General features: G+C 39.3%; 2 pseudogenes; both read right to left on the bottom strand.

Annotated features, from left to right (window-relative positions):
• LOC122334676 overlaps positions 1–16,058 on the bottom strand; it is a 29,448-nt pseudogene extending 13,390 nt beyond the window's left edge.
• A 1,318-nt stretch (positions 16,059–17,376) lies between these two features.
• On the bottom strand, positions 17,377–18,490 carry LOC122334675 (annotated as a pseudogene).
• Between the last annotated feature and the right edge of the window lie 1,205 nt (positions 18,491–19,695).

Here is a 19,695-nt window from a genome sequence, read left to right as displayed (position 1 = left end):
GGGGAAAGCAACTTTTGGGAATACTTACATGCAGGCATTGCAACAATAATGGCTTTAGTCTGTGGTCCCTGGCCCTTCCTATTGACTCCACGAATTTTGAAGATATAGCGGTCACCTGGCGTAAGTCCATCTATGGTAGCAGAGGTGATGGTGCCATGTATGTAACTGACTTTGCACCAAAAGGTTTCATAGCAGGAGCATAGGAAAGGATGTATTCTGGAAGTAGATGTCAAATCAATCAGTACGGTCAATTTCATTTGGATACCAAAGCTGAATATTTTCCAACGAACACTGGGAATACCCAAGATTGAACCAATAAATGTAGGCCAAGGATAACACACTAAAAAGGAAACGTTCCTTCTGCATGAAAAGGGAACAGTTTTTTGTTTTCCACATGTACATTTATGCTGGTTTAGCTTTACAGACTGGTCCTCTGCATGCCTGCTGGAGAAATTGTAAATCTTAAGGTTGATCAATCCCTTATATTTTGGCACTGCATACAGATTAGTGGTTTCAGGGAAGACATATGTTTAACAATTAGTAATGTCTTACTCTCCAAATGCCAAAGTCGTTTTCTGTTCTTTATGTAGGGCATATTTTAAAAGTCATAGAAAGAGCTGACAGATATCTCTATAAAAAATATATCAGTGTCAAAATACCTTCTCCTGTCCCAGCTAGATATGCAGATAAGTAATACAAGAGTATGCACTACATGATAAACAAATACAAATATTTCTTCCTAAATTTGTAGCCTAGCTACCCTGTGGTCTTACCCTTAATCGGCCATTTGTTTGCTCAGGTGGATCCCAGGTGGCTGTGACAGCAGTACCTTTTCTCGAAGTGGTTTTACTTGAAAATTTTCTGGAGGGCCAGAAGGAGCTGCATAGACAAATGTGGGAGAAAGTAAAACTAGGACTGACAAACAAATTATTATACAAACAACATGGAGTACTGTGTATTCTCTTGAACTTAATTTTTGTTCTGCTTGGAGATTTTTCAAATGGAAACAACAGACAGTTTGTGTTTTCCATGGGAATGAGGTCATTCTGATCACTCCAAACAAAAATTCCAAACAGCCAGTAAACAGCGACATTACTCTTAAATAGGCAGTTAGAACAAGCTTACATGGTTTAAGAAACCAAGGCAAGATTGTTTTTTTTTTTTGTGCATTTGTATGGGTGTGTGACACAATACAAAAAAACTTTTGTTTATCATTAACTATTTTTTTCAGATATGCAATACAATTAAGGATTTCAGTTAAATTCACTTCATTCTAAATAGCCTGCCTTTACTACCACATTCACACCACATTTACAGAAAATAAAACTTCTAGTATTTTAAAATCATAATCTTGTAATGTTGAACAATTTTTTTTTAAATAATACTGTTAAGATTTTTAAAATCTGACATTTACCTTTTTAGTTTGCAGATAATTATACCTTTAATAATAAATGTATGTGCTTAGCTATGCAAACCAAGCAAAGCATCTGGGTTACAGATCAAGGAGCATAAACAAACCTGATTCAGGGGTTCTCTGGAACACAGATGCACTCCATTTTCCTTCTGATCTCCTTTGCGAGATGCAAATAGAAAACTCGTACATGCTATCCGCCGCAAGAGTTTCAATTATGAGACGTCTCTGAGTTGTGTCCTTGTATTCCCAACGAGCAGATTCTCCTTTCTCTCTGTATTTCACAGTGTAATACCTGCACATACATTGTATTTTAAAACTTTAATCTACAGTGTTTGGGGACAGAGTTCAGACAGTCATTCACAGCCACGACACAGACACAGTAAAGACATTTATAATTGATCCCTTACAAAAGTACAATCAATGCAGCTTTGTTGCATTTAAGAGACTTATCTTACCAGCCTTTTAAACAGGGATATATATAATGCCAACAAGCCAACTGGCCCACCATTTTAAAAATGATATAATTGATTTTTACCTGGATCCCCCTGGTATTTCCTTCTTCTTTTCAATAAGTGGATCAACCCATGTGATAAGGACTGACTGAGGAGACAATACTCTAACTGTGATGTCCTCTACTTCATCCACAACTTCTGGTTCTAATGGAAAAGGATGACAAAGAAGTATTAGGTTTGAGTAAGTCAAAATACTGAATATGGAGTGCTGGTTAGCACAGCTGTGATCTGGGACATACCTGGTGTTACTTTTTTATTCATGGTGGCCGTGGTGATGGGTGCACTTCTCCCCTGGGCTCTGGGTGCCTGCAGTGATACCACATAGACGGACTCAGACGCTACGAACAGAGGGGGGATACCAGATACGGCCACGTATCATTACACATTACCTGCTATGGGACATACTGAAGGCATGCAATCTGAGGTCTATTCACAAATATTTGAACCTAAATTTGAAGGCATGCACTATTTCTATTTGTGCTTACCCAGTTTGTGTTTGTTAGCATTGCGCTGATCTGCTTGGTGATGGCTGAGGTCCACTCTGTGTTTGTTTTGGGGTCGCAGAGGGAGGCGTCCTACTTGATGGGGGGGTTCTGGTCCTGAGGACGACTGAGGGGCCTCTGCTGTCCTAGTGCCGTCCTCTGAGTTGGGGGGCCGTTGGTTAATCTGTGATGAGGTTATAGACACCATCCTGCCTAATGAGAGAAGGACAGAGCAAATAACGCTTGGCTCCGTGACAATGTCTATTTTGCATTATCAAAAGGGGATCCATAAAGTCAGAAAGTTTGGGATTAAAAATCTAATTTAATCACGGAAACAAAGTTTGAGAAGAAATTCTACAAATTTGGTGCTGACAATGTCAATCCCTTTAGTGAAAAAAATATTACACCGAAGCACACGAATATTGGAAAGCAAAAAAAGTTGCGAATAAAGAAGCAATTTCACAAGTGGTCTTATACATTTAAATCCCATTATACTTCACAGAGGACGACTCATGTTTGCAATCTCTTATAAAACAAAAACACTGGCGAATAACAAAGACACATGGAGATTTGCTAAAGTAAGCACAGTTACAGGGCCACACAGTTGTGTGCGCTCTCACTTCCTCTCTCTTATTGCTTTACTGTAATCCCCCATCTGACAGGACTTGGCAAGCGAATGAGACAGTCAGACAGTCTTCCTCCTCTCTTCCCTTCAACACACTGCTTCACGCGCATCTCTCCTCTCTCTCTGGTGTGCCGTACATCCCTGAGTGGATAATGAAAAACAGTCCCTCTCTTTCTTCATCCGTCTGTCTTTTTTCACTTCTTTAATCATTCTCAGATGATCGGTTGTAGTCACACTTCCTCATTAGAATCTGTGTGTAATTTAAAGGTTGATTATGACTGTTCAACCAGTGTTTCATTGAAACGTTCAGTAATCAATTGATAAAACGAACTTGTGAAGTTTCTTCTCAACAGTCATGCTACATTTTTATGTATTCTTTGCTGGACCTTTTTTTGACAAAACACGTACTTTTGCCTGTTGAGGCAACTATTAATCATGATTAATCGAATCCAAAATAAAAAAAATTGTGTACATGCAGTACGTGTATATTATATTAACAAAAACTTCTATTTTGCATACAATTAATCGCAATGAATTAAAAATTGTAAGCTACATTGTAAACCGACCTGAAAGCAGTTCAAATAAATGTTTCAAAACTTCATGCATTTTGAAAGCACCAACCACTAATGTCAGATCATTTTGAAGATTGAAGAATGAAAATAAAAGGCAGAAAGGAGGAAGGAGAGGAATGAGTCAATCCTTTAGAACTTATAAAGCGCTTCATGATGAACAAGATGGCGCCGTTGAGTTCGGCTGCCGTCACACGACCGCCCGCAAAACTTTTTTTTTCTGTTAATTATTAGTTTTTTGGATAGTCTGCGCGGTTTTCTTTATATAAGATGGCTATCACTAAATATGATCGAGCCACTCTTATATCTATTGGTGTACAATGCACCCAACTTTCGCCGTTTTTAAACCCGGACCCATGTTGGCCGAGCGAGATCCTGACGAAGACAAAAGGACGCGACCCACACCGGCGTCCACGAGGGAAACGAGCCGGCGTCAGGAACAGGTTGAGGGCACGCTCACCGCGCTCCCTACCTAGTGTCCTGTTAGCCAACGTCCAGTCTCTGGAAAACAAGCTCGATGACCTCAGGGCAAGGATCAAGTTCCAGAGAGACATTCGGGACTGCAACCTCCTCTGCTTCACCGAGACATGGCTGAACCCAGCGGTACCGGACCACGCCATACAACCGGCCGAGTTTTTCTCCGTTTACCGCATGGACAGAACAATGGAGTCGGGGAAGACACGGGAGGTGGAGTGTGTCTGATGGTGAACAACCGCTGGTGCGACAGCGCGAGCGCGTTGTTCCTCTTTCACGCTCCTGCACACCAAACCTGGAACTTGACCATCAAATGTCGCCCTTTCTACCTTCCACGGAATTCAGCTCGGTCATAGTCAGCGCCGCTTTATATTCCACCTCAAGCGGACACGGACGCTGCAATATGGGATTTACACGACCACCTCACAACACACCAGTCACAGCACCGGGACGCCGCACTCATTGTGCTGGGGGATTTTAACAGTGCAAACCTCAAACGCGCACTGCCGAACTTTCACCAGCACATCACCTGCCCACCAGGGGCGAAAGGACACTGGATCACTGTTACACACCTTCAGAGACAGCTACAAGGCAAAATCATGCCCACCGCTTGGTAAATCGGACCATGCCGCCATTTTCCTCGCACTCGTTTACAAACAGAGGCTGAAACAGGAAGCCCCGGTACAGAGGGAGGTGTCACGCTGGACTGACCATTCGGTGGCCGCCTGCAGGACGCTTTGGATGACGCAGACTGGGCCATGTTCAGGTGTAGCTCCGAGGACGTCAACGAGTTTACGGAAGCGGTGGTGGGATTCATCGGGAAACTAGCGGATGACACGGTAGAGAAAACCGTCATCAGGACGTTTCCCAACCAGAAGCCGTGGGTAGACAAAACTATCCGCGACTCTCTGAGATCCCGCTCCGCAGCCTATAACACGGGGATAGTCACCGGGGATATGTCTGAATACAAGGCTGCGTCGTACGGCGTGCGCAAAGCGGTAAAGGAGGCAAAGAGGCGCTACGGGAGGAAACTTGAGTCACAGTTTCAACACAGTGACTCTAGGAGCCTTTGGCAGGGACTGAGAAACATCACGGACTATAAAACGCCAACCTCCAGAGTGGAGAGCGCGGATGCTTCTCTGGCAGACGAGCTAAACACCTTTTATGCTCGTTTCGAGGCTGCAGCTAATCACGCTAATCACGCTAGCGCCGCTAGCGGCATGATTAACAGCACGCACGCCGAGAGAGCCGGAGAGGAAATCGCGTTCACCATTTCGGAGCACGACGTAAGGAGGGCATTCAGGAAAGTGAACACCAGGAAGGCAGCAGGACCTGACGGCATCACAGGTCGGGTTCTGAGAGCATGTGCTGACCAGCTAGCACCGGTGTTCACTGAGATATTTAATCTCTCCCTGAAGCAGTCTATAGTCCCCTCATGTTTCAAAGAGTCCATCATTGTTCCTGTGCCAAGAAACCTCAACCATCTTGCCTAAATGATTACCGCCTGTAGCTCTGACGCCTGTAGTGATGAAGTGCTTCGAGAGACTCGCCAGAGACTTCATCACCGCATCACTACCGGACACACTGACCCACTTCAGTTTGCCTACCGCCAAAACCGGCTCACGGAGGATGCCATCACACACCTCCTCCACACAACCACAAGCCACCTGGATTTTAGGAAAGGGAACTATGTGAAAATGCTGTTCGTGGACTATAGTTCAGCTGCTCAACACCATAGTTCCTCCACGCTCACCTCAAAGTTGGAGGTCCTGGGACTCAGCCCATCCCCGCGCCACTGGATCACCAACTTCCTAACTGACAGACCACAAGCCGCACGGATGGGAAAACACACCTCATCCTCCTCACTCTCAGCACTGGAGCCCCTCAGGGTTGTGTTCTGAGCCCCCTGCTGTACTCGCTGTACACACATGACTGTGTGGCCACTACAAACTCCACCACCATCATTAAATTTGCTGACGACACTGTCGTGGTGGGCCTGATCTCCAACAACGATGAGATGGCCTACCTTCAGGAGATCAACAACCTGGAGAGATGGTGTCAGGAGAACAATCTGCTCCTGAACGCCAGCAAAACAAAGGAGTTAATAGTGGACTTCAGCACGAAGCAGGTGCGCTCTTACCATCCCATCAAGATCGACGGGACCCCAGTGGAGAGAGTGGACAGTTTCGGTACCTGGGTGTTCACATCATGCAGGACCTGTCTTGGTCCTGTCACATCAACACCCTGGTGAAGAAGGCCCGGCAGCGCCTATACCATCTGAGGCGCTTAAGGGACTTCAGACTCCCATCTCAGGTGCTCAGGAACTTTTACACCTGCACCATCGAGAGTGTCCTGACGGGAAACATCACCTCCTGGTTTGGAAACAGCACCATGCAGGACAGGCGAGCCCTTCAGAAGGTGGTGCGGTCAGCTGAGCGCACCATCCGCACTGAGCTCCCTGTGCTGCAGCACATCTACAACAAGCGGTGCTGTACCAGAGCCAGGAAGATCGTGGAAGACCTCAGCCATCCCAACAATGGACTCTTTTCTCTGCTGCGTTCAGGAAAGCGCTGCTCCCTGAAGGCAAACACAGAGAGAATGAGGAGGAGCTTCTTCCCGCAGGCCATTCGGAGTCTGAACCAGAGAACACCCAGCACCTAATCACCGGGATTCCCATGTTTACCCTCTTCCCCAGATACTCACCACTTACTTTGGACAATTGCACTAGCCACTTTGCACTGGACATTCGCACAGACACTTTACATTTACACTTTATATTTTTTTATATCCTACACTTATTTACACTTTATTTTTATTTTTTAAACTTTGCACACTTTTTATACATTTTTATACATATATTTTATATTTATATATATTTAAATTCTGTTTTTCTGTTTCTATTTTGATGCTGGATGGTTATAAAAACATTTCACTGCATGTCGTACCATGTATGTATGTGTATGTGACAAATAAAATTTGAATTTGATCCTTTATAGCTCAGCCTTTGTGAGGGTTTTGGCTAAACGCATGCCTTATGCGTGTGCGCTAAAAGACTGTCCTATGAACGCCTCTGGCATCACTTACTCAGTGCTTAGCTCTCTACCAAAATTATTAACATGCACGTTAATAAGAAGTGTCAGGTCTCAGAATGAACTGAAACGATAGTAACAACAACTCCTTTTCCTTTGTACACACAAACAGACACTTATTCCCATTTCCCATATATAGAGAGTCCAGCCAACACAGCTGAGGCAGGCTCACATATCACTGGTTTTGAAACAGGGGTGAAACATAGTAGCTCACCCCTCTCTAATTCTTTTCCTTTTCTTGTTGTTTTTACAGTGTCAATCTTCCAAGTTCATGTCTTGGATCCATGATGCCACATCGTTCTCTTTCCCACCCCCTCAGGTCGGATTTGTTCACTGATTGTAATGAATTATCTCCATGAATTCTCTCTCTGTGGGAGGTTTTGGATGCGATAACATGCTCCAGGTTGCAGAAATCAGCCCAGAGTTACCATGTCCATGTGTGGACTCAGCTGGGCTACACGTGGACCCGCTCTTAAGTTGGGTTAGTCCCACTGATTTTCTCTGGCAATGTGATGACAAAGAGATGATAACACAACAATGGTGGATGTGAAATAAAATTGAGCTTTTCCTGCCACATTCTTGCCACATCACGGTAACAAGCAAAATGACACAAAGCATATGTGTTTTGTTAAGCCAGCGGCAAAGCCAGAGAAAAATTAGAGCAACACTATGGTAACATCATGACAATAGCAATAGCAGAGAACAAACATGGACTGGATAACATTATGGGAAAACCAAGGGAATAAAATAATAATGAAATGACATTTCTGTGGAGATGTTAAGGAAGTGGCCACAATCAGTATTTTCAGTAGGTCCAAATATTTGTATACATTACCAAACCAAACATTCAGCTGTATTGTATACTTTAAGTTAAAAAACGTATTGAACATGAAAATAAATGTAGAAAAACTAAATAATCTGTTTTATTTACAACTTGCAGTGTATGCTGGAGCATTGATCACATGTAATTCAATCTGTGGAATTCTCCGTTTTATGAGTTCATCTCTTTTACTCTTGAGATTGTAAGAAACTAAAACACTCTTCATTTGGTTTGAATTTGGGATTCCTTCTTCTCTTCGGAGGGCTTGCATGAGTTTGGCTTCAAGTGGGCTCAGTGGATTCATAAAGAAGAGAAATAAAAGCTTTGATTTAACAAATTCACAGCTGACAGACTGCCACTGTCTTTCCAGGAACTTGGGGTATCGGAGGTCTCTGGCATCCAAACACGTGTCCGAACTTTAAACCCTCTCAAGGGAGTAACAACTTAGATGTTTTTCATAAGACTGCAAGTCTGAAATCTGTCATTTGCCATTAATGTACAGTAACAACTATATTTTTAAGAACTTGAAGAATAACTTATGTTCCGAGAAGGTAGGGTTTGACGTAAAATTGTGTTCTCTTATAATTTTTCTCATAACTCTTTCTGTGTTTATCTTGAACCTGCCTGGCAATACTCATAAAATTGTTGTGCATCAATCATAGGCTGGGAAAGTATTGGGCCTACCTGGGAGGATCTGTTGAAAGGCTCAACAGCAAAACCATCCAGTTTTACCCACTCTCCCCTGCAGGAAAAAAAGAGCAATGTGGTTACACAGAAGGACTGCCAGCATTTTATCTTTGTATAACAGACTCATATTTTTATCTCAAAATATAAAACCTCAAAATATAATTTTTCATACTATAAAATATGTTATTCAGTATTTATTTTTATATATTTATTTGTTTATCCTTATGAAAACCCTGCCTTTTAATAAATATGTGACCTTATTATTTACAGCAATGTATTTTTTATAGATGCTTTTATGACTGAATTACTCAACAAAAGCTGAATTATATTACACATAAATGTGTAAAAAAAAAAAAAAAAAAAAAAAAAAAAAAAAGAAGCACATATTGCAATCAAAAAAACAGCTATCATTAAAACAATGAGCTGTACCCCAAATATGTTTAGAACTGTTAAAAACATCCTCGGCCAAGAACATTTATGATCTGTTTGCAGGATTATTAATGTGCTTTTCTATTATGACAGATGTTTTGGGATAAATGCTGTGGGACTTTCAGCAATATGCCCAGATCCTGTTTGTTGGAGAGGGACATGGACATACTGAAAAAAACCTTTTGTGAAAAAACTTTATGTGGAGTGCGTTGGACGATTGACTGGCTACCACTACACAAGGCTTAAGGCTCTTGACTCCAGCTCTACAAAAACAAGGACTGGCCACATAAATGCTATATCTTTAGGGAATTCAATAGAAACAAATGCCAGTTATTTGAAAAACAGAAACGACCAGATATCCCCACACCCTGCCGTCTACACATGAGTGTGTGGCAGTCTGGCTTAATATTATGACCAAAAAACATAGAGAGCATTAAAGTTATAACTGCTTTCCTTGTAAAAACCATATAATAATGTGTGTTAGAGTCTAACGAGTCAAAATAATGAGCTTAATAAAAGTGTAAATTTAGACATTTAATGACATCCATGGAACACTCTGAGAAAAGCTACAAAGCTGTCACTGCCTGTGACCAAATTATTTTTTTCCAAAAGGTACTATTTAGGCACCAAAATGTATACTTCAGGTAATGTGTACTATTAAGTATTTATACGCACCCTTTATGAGTAAATAAGGCACAAAGGTGGATCACAAGTTTCAACAAAGATATTAATCATACAACATGACATGATTACATGGCACGGCTGCTGAAAATGTAGCTTTGGCTTCAAAGAATAAATTATTGTAAATAAATATATATATTTATTTTAAATTGTAAAAGATCACAATATCACTGTACTGTACTGTATTTTCTGATCAAATAACCCTTAAATTTTACCGACCCCAACATTTGAGCAGTAGTAGATCTTAATAGTTTTTGAACATATATTAGAATATATTATTCTAATTAAATATTCTAATATATTCTAATTAAAGTTTTTTTTTTTTGGTGCAATTTTTGTATTTTTAGGGGCCACTGTACGTATACAAAGCTGTGGGATTCTGTGGGACTGTTTTGTTATATTTAAAGGTATAATTGCCTTAAAAGTAAAAAGTTTGGTATCATTTACTCACACTGATGTTGTTCCAAACCTGTATGACTTCTGCAGAAAACAAAAGAAGTCTGAGGTCCAAACAACATTTGACCTCAATTGATGTTTATTGCATGGACAAAAAACAGAGGCATTATCCAAATGTGTTCTGCAAAAGCAAGAAATGCCTACAGGTTTGGAAAGACATAAAAGTGAGTAAATGATGACACACATTTTGGCGCAGTTTAAAAGCATGCATATGTGTTTAAAAGCATTCATATGTGTTTTATATACTTTATCTTTTCCGTGCACCAATGTAGAACATTGAAGGGTCATAGAGAAACATGCATATCTCTATCTAAACACACATGCAAGCACACACCTCCTGGAGTCTCTGCCCTGTAGACAGGTTTACTCATCCCATCCTTATTCTCTGCACTCATCTTGAGAAAATGCAGGACTCCAGGCTCTAAAACAACACAACATGCACATGAAAGCCTGACATAGTGCTCAAGTTCTCAATGTGAGTCTCTAAGCTTGAATGATTTACATTCTTACCTACGTCCTCTAGTAACTCTGACCGTCTGTCCTTGTCGACAGTCATGAATCGCAGGGACTTCATGGACTTCCTGTAACCGATGCTGTAGCTATCAACAGGCCGCCCATCCAGCTCGCTGGGGGGATCCCATGTGACCTTCAACCCCTTTTCCACGGAGGTCAGCTTCACATTTCGTGGCGGCAGTGGCTTAGAAGCTGGGAGAGAGCACATCAGTCACATTGCAATTACAGTTCATTCAATTGTCCTAGAACAATGGTCAGTTATACTGTTTGGCGGTCGCAATGCATAAACATTTGACAGATTATGTGATTTACCAATCAGAATTAAGCATTGCAGATGGCCATATTTCAAGGGAAAATTCAACTAAATTGTAAACTTTGCATGACTATTCGCTTAATGGGAGCCGTAGTGTGTAATATAGATCTATTGTATTAGTTAACTTTCTTGCAGCATGAACAAGAGCAATAAGTGCTGCAGCCCTCAGTTAATCAAACTGGAAACTCTGTGTGAAGTTCTTTAGAGTGCTCAGGCTGTTTTTATAACCCTACTTAGAGTTGGAGTGAGCAAATCTCTCATCGCTGTGCCTGTTTACTGTACAACAGCATGACTCTGGCATAAAGCCTGGTGAGAGAGATCAATCTCTATCACTTATTTAAGTGTACACATGGACATATGCCTTTCGGTCACTGCTTTATAATGTAATATTGGCAATGAAACATCCCTCCACATAATTTGGAACCACATCACACGTGTCATTGCAATTACCGCAAGTTACGTACACACACACACACACACACACACACACACACACAAGCCACAGAAACATCAAACCCCAGTCTGTGACTTGGCTCATATTAAAATTTATGATGTAGGGTGGGTTCACATTTTGATTAAATCAAGACTTGTAAAACATAAGAATTAGATCTTTCTCCAAAAATAAACATTTTATACTGGAGGAAACATATCAAGGCTCGTATTAGAGAGTGTTCATCACCTTGATCAGTGATTCTCAAACTCAGTAGTAAGAAATGATTAACTGTGATTAATTTTATAATTCCAGAAGTAAAATGATTATGTTTTATTTTTCATTTTATTTATAAAAATATTTTTCATGAAAACAAAATGTCTTTAACAAAATAAAAATCTACTTGTATGAAAAAAATGCTTGTAAAATGGATGACTCCTTTTTTATATTCTTAATGTCAGATAAGGACATTCTTAGTAATAAGTATGTTTTCCATTAGTAGAGACCATTGTTTTTTTTTTTTTTAAATGAACAAATTATAACCTTTTTTGTAATAGCTGAAAAATATATAATCTAACTTCTTGACAGCTGTAAAAAAAATCTATAAAAAAAACTCATTTTTAACTGATGCTTCCAAGACACAATTTACTATCGCAATTCTGACATTTTGATGTAAGCCAGTTAGATTGATGACAACTTTCCATCAGCAGATTTAGCAAATCACTGTTCGATAAATCCCAGAAAACCAAATATTTAGAACAGCGAGGCATACAATCAGATGTACATATTTAAAACAAATGTAACATTGTTGGAACGTAAAACCTGCCTCGATAGCTGTTCTATAACTCGTTCACAGTCTCCCCGGGCCATGTATGTTATCAATTCCTTTATTAGGAAGGTGAAAGTAATGCCCTGTGGTCCTGTTATCAGTTCTCTTGGATTGTTTTTTTATATAAGCACTCATAGAAAGACCTGTAGGGCAAGCACCTGCTGCTCTGACATCATTTTCTCAATGAAAGGCATAAACAGACTCTCACTTAAAATATACTTTGTTTATTATTTTCATTCAGTTGACTGAATGACATTCAAACAAATGCAAGAAGCATTTAGAGTGTATTATTGTTAGGTCATACCTTAGTCACCAGTGCTTTTGCATGGAATTTTCAACCTGAGCTACAAAATACCCAGGTGTTCTGTACGAGCGTTGATTATAGATAGACAATGCTTAAACACCTGAGTGACAGGTTGAGGGTGGGAATCGTGCCAACTACATGCTGGCGTACTGTACCATACCACACACTAATCGACAGATTGACTTTCTAAACCCTCCAGCCTTGCCTACGTCAATCAAAGACTTTCTGCAAATTCCTTGGTGAAAATCTGAGCAAGATTAAATTCCAGTAGCTGGTCAGGGCATGATTCTTCTCTTCCTCTCACTCTCTGGCAGAGCTCTTACCTGACAAGACAAGCTCATTCTTACCGGAATAACAGACGTGATGTTAAAGTCCAGGGTGGTGGAACAAAATCCTGACTCTCATTCTTTCCAATATATCTTTTATCTGTCAAGCAGATGTCTGCAATGGTTTTGAAGCTGCAGTCGGGCACCATTAAATGATCTAGAAGCGTAGGTTTTTTGTTTTGTTTTTTGGCTTGTAATCAGAAAACTAAGCAGCTGGTGGCTTAAGATTTAGTTGTGTTGATGTATTTTGTTCTGCTGAAGATGGAGAGAAGAGGAAAGAGAAGAATACTGATAATATGCAGCTGCTGATGGCAGTCCCAGGCTGCACTGGGTGACCTCATATAAAGAACATTTCCAAAACACCGAGAAAGAGCAAGTGAGAAAGAAAGGGCCCGTTGTAACGTGGCAGCTAAAACAGCTCAGTAGGACTTAGCTACCACTTTTCTCATCCAAGATTCCTCTGCTCCACTGCATTCTCCTCAGAATTAGGAGGGACAGACAGAGTGAAAGAAAGGTTTGAGAAGAGAGAAACGTGGCTAAAATTGATTTAAAGAGCTGAAAGTGAAAGAATGTCTAAAACATCTGTGCTTTTACACTCCTGATGATCTTTTAAAGAGGTTAACTGTACTTCCTGTACTGGCTATAATTTGATAAATCACTTGCTGAGATCTGCACTTACAGTACAATCTATCTATCTATCTATCTATCTATCTATCTATCTATCTATCTATCTATCTATCTATCTATCTATCTATCTATCTATCTATCTATCTATCTATCTGTCTATCTGTCTGTCTATCTGTCTGGCTGTCTGTATCAGGAATCTTACTGGAAATCCAATTAGAATCCAAACCTTTTCATATTTTGTTATATATGCATAATTCAAATATCTTATTTAACATTTGGCTAGAAATTTATATTCTGTGCGTTTCTTTGCATATATCTGGAAAGTTCTGATAAATTAGCTACAGAAAATAACTCCATTTGTGACATCGCCATCAGTTTGTCATACCCCCATGATCACCTGATTCAAATAGCTAAAAATGACTTGCTCTTTACAACCTAAAACGAAGCTAGTAAACTTTTGAAGTTCGTGCACCTGCCCCGTGGTTCAGCTGTTCAATTACTGTCTCACCCATCATGCATTATTAGTGCTTGAAATGTTTAATAAAGGTTTGGCACGTGGCTTCCACACACACTGTGATAAAACAAACAGGGCTTATTCCTCCAGATTCCCAAACCGCAGGTAATTAATAGAGCTATTTGCTCATGAAAATTACAGTACAAGATGACAGCATCATTACAAAGCCCTGGCAAATATACTACACAAATATAGGCTGCTTAACGAATTATATTTTGAAAAAGTTCTACATTTCAATTCTACACAATTCTAATAAAGTACAAAGTTTGATTTGGTGAATTACTGTTTAAATAGAAATAAGCAGGTTGACCTACCCGACAGCAGTGGGCTCTGTGTGCAAGTGTGATCAGGAGCCTGAGAAGAGCTCTCGTGCCCGTGCAGGAGACATTGCAGATAGTGCTTCAGTATTACGGCGATCCTCTACACTGAGGGAAGAAAGGCTATGGGATGCTCGGATGCTCCGTTGCCCGCTACCGTCAGTCTGGGTGCTCTTTCCCAGACGTTGTCTCTCTTCCGGGGACGAACGGGACTAGGGGCTACGCAAATATTTGCAGAACAAGACGATGGAAAATCTTTCGAAACGTACTCCTTTGATGCAGAACGCACTCATCGTGCTCTGTTTATAGCTTGTTTACGCAAACTTCATTCTGCACTCTTGATAGACTAACACTTCATAAGCGTAACTGCTTTATGACTATTGTGTTTATTCAGTAGCCTATTGCAATTTATATTCAGCTCTAAAATTATGGATAGTAAATCATATATGGGTTCTCCAAAAAATTGTGCTACGGATGACGAGAAAGCACGTGAGTCATTTAGGAACTGGGTAGATAGATACAGATTGAAGGCACCCCTAAAGCCTCATTTTTCAAAAAAAGTATGTAAAAAAATAGCGACCAAAATGCGAAGGTATTCAGTCAAACAGCAGTTCTCGTCATTCGAGGTAACATGGGAGTTTACGCTTTATGTCAACGTCTGTAACGTATTTGTAATGAGAGTTTGTGTCTCATGCTGTAATATAACATCCACGTATTTGTCTGAACGTTGTTTAAATGTGAGAGTTTTAAATTGTAAATCTAAATTTTGCATTTACACACACACACACACAAAACACACACACACACACACACACACATTCACACACATATATATATATATATATATATATATATATATATATATATATATATATATATATATATATATATATATAGTCTCCCATCTTAGTGAGCTGCTTTCTGATTGGATAAACCTCACACCACTCACTGTAGTCAGCATGTTTTTAATTATGCTGTTTTTTGCTTAATTTTCATCTCAACTTCTGCAAGGCAATACATTTAAGTATTTTTATTTATTTATTTACTTATTTATTTATTGTTTATTGTGCCTCTGCTCCTCTACAGGCATGAATTTTAAAGGGTTTCAAGAACAGAAAACATCTTTAAAGGCTACATCTACTTCCATGAAACAAACTTGCCTGTTTGTTATTTGCAAGAGAGCACCAAACGTGGACATTGAAAGGTGGAATAATGTTTTATTTTCTGATGAGAAAATGTATCCTGGACAGTCCTGATGGCTTCCAATGTTAAGTGGCATGACAAAGAGATCCACTGAAGATGTTTTCTACACAGCACAGTGGTGGTATTTTTTCCTTCTATGGGATAATAGGTCTTCAGGTTGTACAGGACGCCAAACGATGGTGGAGTATGTGGACATGTTATAGAGGCCTCCTCTAGACTTGAGGAGCTTGTCTGAGAGATAACGACTGGGACTTTCAACAGGACAACACTGTAGACCACAACAAGCTCTGATGAAGGACTTTTTCCAAAAGAATAAGGTTGCTTCCTGTGTTCCCTTTATCTTTTTTGGTTCTACAATGTAAATATTTTGTCCCATTACTCTCGGGATCTTTAAGGAATTGTGAAATTATGTTTTACTCAGTTTAACCTCTCCAGTGATAGCATGTTCTAAGAGCACTTGTTTGTACACCTCAACAATCCAACAACAGCCACACCGAAAGACAGAAAGACTTTTTGTCTTTGCCATCAGGAAACCATGACAGTGTTACTGTCTGAAGAACAATGACATGAAAGACATTTTTGTGTAGATCTAAACTTTTAAGGCTATGGTCTTAAATCTTTGATCAGCAGTTTTTAAATGCAGTTTTCCATTAATTGCCTGTTATCTATTTTTTGTCTCTTGGTCCTATTTCTTCTTTTGGCGTTTTGAAGCAGTACTTTACAACCAGGTTACGGTCCAACAACATGAAATATGAATACTTGTACTATTTCCCTGGTCTTAAGATTTTATTTGATTATATATATATATATATATATTTGAAATAAAAAATTATTAATTATTAATAGGTCAAAGTGTATATGATTCTAAAGGGTTCCCATGCATCATAAAGAACAAATAGAGTATCATTCCCATATTATATATATATATATATATATATATATATATATATATATATATATATATATATATATATATATATTATATAAAACTGTTAAAAAGACAATCCTGTACTATGGATGCAACTACATAAATGATGTATTATAAACAGGAGGCACAAAAATAGCAACTTCTTTTATTTATTTATTTATAAACACAATAAATGTTATTAGTGGTCCCATGAGGCAGACTTGTTTGTGGTGGACACCATTAGACTTCATCAGACTGCTACTTCCATCTGATATGGCATGATCTCTAATTAACTGACAAGAAGGAAAGAAAAGGAGACAATTTTAAAACAACAACAGCTCCAGTTTCACTCGTACATACATTTTTTATGACTTCAGAAACTACCCAGCAGCTAAATGTGAACATAACTGAACATAAAACCCCTAGAGACAGCAGGGCTCCAAGTACAGTTAACCCTGAGTAATGCATCAGCAAATAAGACTCCATCACAAACAATCACTGGACAGCCATCTCTTTCTGTCTCAGGGGAGCATGAAAGAGGCAATTAGATCCATATGAGACTGAGGATTAAGAGGGAGAGAGAAGGAATAGGAGAGCCCACGTCTGTTTTTTTAGGAATTTACACTCAGTATTAGCTCTATGTAGTATGTTTGGTCTAGTTTCTTAATATGGGCTGCATAATTAACACACGCACACACACACACACACACACACTTATATATCATATTCAAATGTTTCATATAGGCAGGTACTGAAATAATTTGTGGTTTTCACTAAAAAGATATTATATAAAATAGTTTAATTAAAATAGCTGAGATGGCTAAAGTACATTTCTTACATTCTCTCTGAAGGATCTCATCCGTTCTTTTTTCTTTTTTCTGGCATGACAAAGTAATTGACAGGCTGCACAGTCCCAGTCTTATCTTTGTAATTTTCTCTGTGCTTCTGTGACAACTGGGAAAAAGAGAAGTCCAAGTGAGACAAAAGAGAGCAGCTCAGAACATGATCCACAATCACACCTTAATTCTCATTCTTACCATGCTGAAGTCCTTGATCTCCTTCTGCCTTTTGAAATCAATGTTGTACCGGACCCAGTAGGGTAAGATACTGTCTTTGGTGTGGGAGCTCAGAGGCACACTATTGTAAGAGTTTTGCTAGAAGCCATCATCGCAGAACGGATGTCTTGGAAGTACTTTTAGGGATGCATTGGCAAAAGTCTCCCCATACAGGAATTTAATAGTGGAATGTGTCCACAGTACCTTTAAATGATCCCTAATAATCGCACAGTTAATACAATATTGGTAATATTGCTTTATGATTTACCTGCACCAGTTTCAGAAACCACATGAACCACAGTAAAGGCTGAAAATACTCAAACACTGTAAAATGATTTTATAACAGGCATAAATAATTTTTAACTCGAGTTTATTTGAATTCACTGTCAATTAATTGATTTGTATATTTAACATAAATGACGGCACGCATTTTATGTATCGTTCGAAGAGAAATATACTCCGTGAATGTCAAAAATTAAACCTGAAATTCAATTTAGGGACACAAATAAAATAAGAAAAAGGTATGTTTTTACCCGGGCATCAGAGGCGATGGGATGTAGGCTGTGTTATTATGAGTAATGAGAGTACCATTTCGTCTGAAAGTCATGGCTGAGTAGATAATAATACTATGAATATTATCCGATCAAAAGCTGCTGCGTGTCTAAAGCTGACCTGCGCTCGCAGATAAGATAACAAAGGGTTGCCTGGCAACCATTTATTTCAGTACGGACTAGCCTAATAGTTTGCATTAATAGCTAATATGTCAGTTAAACTTTATATATAATATATAAAACTATGCTTCTACCTCGAACAATACTAAATCTGTAAGAGGCTTTTGGGGTATTTGGTCTGCAAGAATCCGCCCTGTGAGAAACCAGTTTTGACTGACTGCGGCTGCCCCCTGCTGGCGTCATCCGTCATCACATTGCGCTCGTGCGGAGCCGCGAGGCGCGTCGCAGAGTGAAAGAGCGTCCGAGCGGATCTGACGAGTGTACTACATGTGCGCATAGTAAAGCGAGAGAAAACGAAAGCTCTTTAATTATTAATTACTCTTTTCATGTTATTGCGCACAGAGGATGCTGCCTGTACCATAAGAGGATTTTTCCGGTTTTATGTGGCGCATAAAGGCAGTTAGGACATGATTTTATAAGAAGTTATGCAGCGTTGTTCAAGATAGATCCGCGAGCTCTGTGATGTAACATTTTTATTCTGTTTCAGCCTTTTGATTTTTCTTCATTTGAAGTTGAAATGGCTTTAGTAGTGTACCTGAAGACTGTCACGGAGCTTCGTGGAAGGGGGACCGCATCGCTAAAGTCACTTTCAGAGGTATAGAGCAATCATTTTAATTTCCAGTGATTTTTTTAGTATGTGTGCATATGAATATTAGGTATCTCGTGTTATACACATTCATGTGTAATATTTCTTCAATTTTATATAACCTGTATCATGCACTGGTGTTGTGACTTGAGGCTCTGGTGAAAAGTAGAAATCCAGTTATTCGAATCTGCATGTCTTTATCAAAGAACATCGAACATATTTAATATCGCTTTAAATGACTGGAAGATAGATAGTAAGCGTTACTGCCTCATACACGCGCGTGAGCTGCTTTCACTGTATGTGTAACTATAGGCTCTCTCAGTTTTCACTGCAGTACTGTTTAATTAATTGTTCATTTCAAGCAATGCGTTTTAATCAAACGGACAGCTCAGTAAGCTACTGGGATTCTTTTAAAAATACTGTAGTCAAGGTCGCCAGAAGTATTGAAGCTGAATAAAGTTGTGAATTCTGATTGTTTTATATCATTACATCTTGTCTTATGAGGCTTGCCCCAGCAATTAATTAATTAAATGTGGATTTAAAGGTTTTTTTCTTCTGTTTCTGTCCTCTCTTTCTTTCTTATATATATATATATATATATATATATATATATATATATATATATATATATATATATATATATATATATATATATATATATATATATATTTCAGCACCTTGACAGTTGCTCAGTGTTCATCTGACACAATTATGTTTTTCATAAAATCCTCTCTATGTAAGTTTGTAAAGGAGAGGGGTTGGGAGACAAATACAGCCAGAGATATGTGTCGAGAGTTTTATG

Source organism: Puntigrus tetrazona, unplaced genomic scaffold (assembly GCF_018831695.1).
Source record: "Puntigrus tetrazona isolate hp1 unplaced genomic scaffold, ASM1883169v1 S000000622, whole genome shotgun sequence".
NCBI classification, from domain to species: domain Eukaryota; kingdom Metazoa; phylum Chordata; class Actinopteri; order Cypriniformes; family Cyprinidae; genus Puntigrus; species Puntigrus tetrazona.
The sequence above is the reverse complement of the archived record's forward strand: the minus strand, read 5'-3'. Positions and strand labels throughout refer to the sequence as shown.